The 5,623-nt window shown below is 34.0% G+C and overlaps 1 pseudogene; it reads right to left on the bottom strand.

Moving 5' to 3' along the window:
• Nucleotides 1–3,753: 3,753 nt before the first annotated feature.
• Nucleotides 3,754–5,571, bottom strand: LOC148200488 (uncharacterized; annotated as a pseudogene).
• Nucleotides 5,572–5,623: the final 52 nt, after the last annotated feature.

The raw sequence follows: 5,623 nt of genomic DNA on the forward strand, positions 1-5,623 counted from the left end.
TTAAACTGATGACTCTTCTTTGTGCCGAAGCTTTTTGAACATTGAGTAAGTATTTTAAATTCTATTAGAAAATATGTATTCTTCTTTTTGTTTTATTACTTTCACCACTTCATCTTTCTTTTGTTTTTTCTCATACTTTTGTTGTCTTAATATCATTTAAAAGTGGTTGAAAAATTTGCTTAATATGTCTAGAAAACCGAGCTATATTCAGGACGAAAATTCAAGACATGTAAAAGTAGTAGTGAAAGTAGGTAAACTTAAGGTTGCTGCCGCAAATGAAAAGGTAATTAGAAACAAGATGTTACGATACTCTTTGTATATGAATTATAATTCTGTCTGCATGATATCTACATGCATAGTGTCTTACACAACATCATGTCATGTTTAAATTCTTAGTTTAAATTAATCGATTTTGTATTTTTCTAAACATCTAGGTCTTGGTATGATAAAGAAATAAATATTCTTAATATGATAAAAACAGAAAAATAGATTATGTGTAGGTAACTTTGTTTCTTAAAAAAAAATTAACGCTATTAACGAGAGAAGAATGCCATTTTGATTTGGGATTTACCGTCCTACAGATAAGGATGAGATTTATACATATATTTCTTCAAAGTTAACTTTTCTTTTAAATTTAAGTGAATTGTTCTTGTCGTTTAAGATATTTTACATGATATTTTTTTTTTGTCAATAAACATGATGGTAAATTTTTAATGTTATATTAAGATGTTACATTTTAGTAAATTATATTATATTTGTAGTCTAATTCACAACTATTGAATTGCATGTTTCTTTTCTTCCTTGGTTGCTGGAAGAACAGACCTAACATCTACAAGGTTTTTCAAACAAGTTTGTAGGAGTTTATGTTTCATGTTAATTATTTTTATGAAACTTTTTTCAGCGAGCCTTCTTTCCGAAATGGAGTATTGGTATTGTATTTAACTGCTTAGATGTATAATAATATATTCATCATAAAGTGATGTATATATTCTGAATATTTCTAATGGTTAAAGTTTAAGAAACAATTTTAGATCCTTTATTTCTAATGGTTAGCCATATAGATTTTTATTTAATACGACTAAGTGTTGTTATTCTCCACAACCATATAATCCATTATTATAAATATGTAAGATTATTTATTAGACCAATGTGTATATGAAAATTTATATATTTCAAAGGTGAGTTGAAAATCTATATTAATATTATTAGTTTTATTTTTCTTATATTTTTATACAAATTTTATTTTATTGTTGGAATGATCTTTAAATAATATATATAATATGTTACATTCAAATAAATGAGTTCAAATATAAAAAAATCAATAAATTTTTTCAACTATATATGAGTAATTTATTTTTGGATAATCCAATAATTTTAGAGACATAACACTTTTTATTTAGTGCTCTACCTAATGACTATTGTAATTTATCTTTACGGTCATTTTCTTTTAACCAATATCTGAAATATATTTAAATTTCTCTTTTCAATCAAGTAACTTATTCTTTTACATTATAGAAATCAATGTGTTTTCAATACTCTTGAAATGCTTCATGTCATCACATAATTTAAAAATAAAAATTAATGAATATATATTATTGATATCTAAACAATAAGTAAAATTAAGAAATGGTACATATAAGATATAAAATATCAGTAAATTATTTTTAATTAAAAGTATTCTTAATTCAAAAGAAAATGATATTTTTTGTTTGTTGGCTGTGTTCTATGGCCAAGTTGTATTGTTTTATGTTGGGTTTTTGGACTATCATTCTGCTATCAGGGTCGAGTCTTTTTTTTATACCCGAGTATAGTTATTTACTCGTCGAATTATTTTGATGTTGGGCTTCTCTTTCTTTTATCAGGGTTTTCGTATCTTGGTGTTTAGAAATACCAAACTACTCTTATATTTGACCACGTGTACTTCCAAACTACTCTTATATTTGACCACGTGTACTTCGAGTCGATCACGTATTGGGCTGTTGTAATCGAGTTAGGATTATGGGAATCAATTGTTGTTTCTTTCTCCGTTTTCGGACTTTTGGCTTTGTGTCGAGTTTGTCTACACTTGTTTTGGGTTGGATTCTTTGTTAAAGGAGTTGAATTTTCTATTGGCCGAGCTCCATGGCCAATCTTAGTTTTCTGATGGTCGGGCTCCGCGGCTAGACTTCTTTTGTCCCAATATTTGGCTATAGGTCGAGTTGATATTTGTACTTGGATATTAGAAACTGAGTTTTAAACTTAATTCAATCCAGTTTGTAAAGTGAGGTTTGTACCTCACTTATATATTATAATTTTACCTTATCTCTAGTCAATATGGGACTTTTAACATCGAATGTAGGAAGTTTGTGCTTTTTCTGTGTTTGGTCTAGCGTTTTGAGTTATCTGTTGTACTTCAGTATCTTCATTATTGTGTTGATGGTTTCCCTTGGTAGTGCTTTGCTGATGGGAATGCTCTAGCTAGGACAAGCCAAATCTAGAAGCAAATCAAGCCATAAGTTCATGGATGAAGATTGCGGAATTTAGTGGTGGTGAAAGGTGTTGATAGCTCATGGTTTTGGGTGTTTGAATGGTGATGGAAGGTGTGTTTGGTGGTTCTCTAAGAGAGGTTGGGCCAACTCTTGGAGGAAGGTAGCTAGAGGAGGCTACTTCAGTTGCTCTAGCCTAGGGTGACCTTAAAAGAGTAGTATGGCACAAAAATGATAGCATAACTTTACTCTAAATCAAAGGTGATTACATGATGGAGAGCACCTCTATTTATAGGTTAAGGTGTCTCAAAATGGGCTGAAACTTTAACCTAAAAGATCCATCTTGGTTGTCTTAGAGAGCAAGGAGAAATCCTCTCCAATAGGAGGGAGACAAGTGGCAAAAATCCTCTCAAATGAGAGAGTGACATGTGGCCACTACCTATGGAAAAACTCTCCATTCCTAGAGTGACACATGGCCACTAGCTAGGAGAAAAACTCTCCAATGGGAAGCTTCCACATGTCTAAAACGAAATTCTTCTCCCTTGTTCTCCAAGCTTAGCCAAAATGTTGACCCCTTAGTCAACACACCCATTTTGGAGGTCCAAGCATAGTCAACTTTGGACCTTGACCCTTTGTTGACTTGTTTGGTCAAAATCCTATTCTACTTGGCACAAAATACAAGGCCCAATTGAAATGCTACACTACGAGGCCCATAATACCAAGCCCAAATAAAATCTAGACTACTTGGCTCATAATACAAAGCCCCAAATAAAATCTAGACTACTGGGCCCAAAATTCAAGGCCCAAAATTATTCTTACTCTACTAAATCTTCATGATGACTTAAGATGGCCTAAGAGAAAGAGTCTAGGCCCATCTTTCATAAATGCCTCCAATACTTCATTAATGTCCTAGGTTATGGGAAGGGGTATGCCATCATCCCCTCCCTCTTGAAAAGGATTTGCCCTTAAATCTTCAACATGGGCTAAAGGCAACTTCCTTTTCTTCATAATCTTCAATTCTTCCTTAGTTTTCCACCAGGGTCAAATATCCATTTTATAACACAAGTACTTAGAACAAGTGTTATAATAGAGAGTACGTGAAGGATGTAGCTCCCAATAAGTATACACCTTAAATCAAGTGAATGATTAAGGTCTTGGAAAGTAGGAGCATTTTTCTTGAAAATTTTATTTCCCACACAATGATGCTTTGGGTCTTTTCTTGCCATGCTTTTAGAGGAAGATGGAAAGGAGACCTTTACACTTTTACTCAAGCTTTTCGCCCTTAACATCATAATTTTCTTGTTGGGGCATTCTTGAGACTTGTGCACCATCTTTGACACTTAGAGCAAAATGTGTCTTTTATTGTCTTTTTACCTTCTTCTTTTTCTCTTTCTTTTTCTATTTTCTTTGTCATTTGTGCTTGATCCTCTTCCACTTGAGAAGGTGAGAGGATGAAGTACAAACTTCTTTTTATTGTGAGTGATGGTTATTTCATTGGTGTGACCATTATGTAGATATTGTCTATCAAAAAGCCAAGGCCTTCCTAATAAAATATGACAAGCATCCATAGGTACTATATCACATAGCACACTATCTTCATAATTCCCTATGGATAGCTTGACCATCACTTGTTGATTAACTTCTAATTCCTTGTCCTCATGGATCCATTGAAGTTTATAAGATTGAGGATGAGGAAAAGTAGCTAATCCAAGCTTGTTAACCAACCTAGTGCTACAACAATTTGAACATGAGCCACTATCCACAACAAGGAACATGTTTTGTCTAAGATTTTACATCTAGTGTGGAAGATGTTATCTTTTTGTGTGTGCTCTTGTGAACTAGGTTGATTATGGAGAACCCTTCTTATCATAAGAAGTTATCCCTCACAAGGATGGACATCCTTACTTGGGCTTTCTTCTTCTTTCTTTGCACCACTTCTCTCACTCTCACTATCACTTTCCTCATCTTGGCTACTATATAAATCAATACCCCTTAAGATCATGGTCTTTTTGGTTTGGCATTGTGATGCAATGTGACCTCTACCAAGACACTTGCAACACTTAATTTCACTAGTGTGAGTGTGAGATGATGTTCTCACCCTTGGCCTTTCTTTTTCTTTTTCTTCTCCCTTCTCCCTCCCTAGATTCCTAGAGGGTTCTTCTTCTACCACTTGCTTACCCTCCCTCTTGTAGTCTTTCTTAACACTAGAGTTAGAGTGGAAAGCTTTCAAACCTTTTCTTAAGAGTTGTTGCTCTACCTTAATGCAAATTTGTACCAAGTCATTTAAGTCTTGGTAGGGCAACAATTTCACTTTATCCCTAATCTCAAGATTAAGACCACTTAGAAACCTAGAGATGGTGGTCTCTTCTTCCTCCCTAATTCCCGCCCTCAACATGTAGAGCTCCATCTTTTGCCTATAGCTCTCAATGTTCATGTCTCTTTGTTGGAGTCTTTGGAGTTTTTCCATTAGCTCCCTATGATAGTATGAGGGAATGTGCCTTCTTCTCATGGCACTTTTCAAGTCATTCCAATAGGTGACTTGGGGAAAATTAGAGAGTCTTCTGTCTCTCACAAGGGAGATTCACCAATACATGGCATTCCCTTGGAAAATCAATGTGGCCAATGTGACCTTTCTCCCCTCACTCACTTGATGACACTCAAAGAGTTGTTCAACTTTCATCTCCCAATCTAAGTATGCCTCGACATCTTCTTTACCATGGAAATGGGGGAGGTCTACTCTAACCTCTCTTGGAGTGTTCTATCTATCATGAATTCTATGTGGGTGAGGTTGATAGTATTAGTTTGCAAGCCTACTATCTACCTCATGGTGTGTGAGTTGAGTTGGAGTTTTAGAACTCCTCCTTGTATGACTCCTACTTCTCTTTATTTCCTCTTGGGCTTTTTGCTGTTTCTCATTAAGGAATCTAAGTTCTTCTTCTAACTTAGCAAGATAATGTTCTCTTTCAATTCTTTCTTTTTCTTTGAGAAGGGTTTCTTGCCTTTGCCAAATTTTAAGTGACTTTAGCTCGTTTGCTAAATTTTTCAAAGTGGGTTTTACATCCTCAATAGAGTCATTTCCAATTTCATCGGAATTAGTCTTAGACATCCTTAAAGGTTTTCAAAAAGATGCAATGCAACAAACAAATACTTAAATTTCA

The sequence above is a fragment of the Vigna umbellata genome, chromosome 4 (genome assembly GCF_029865625.1).
Source record: "Vigna umbellata cultivar VRB3 chromosome 4, Vumbellata_1.0, whole genome shotgun sequence".
Classification (NCBI taxonomy): domain Eukaryota; kingdom Viridiplantae; phylum Streptophyta; class Magnoliopsida; order Fabales; family Fabaceae; genus Vigna; species Vigna umbellata.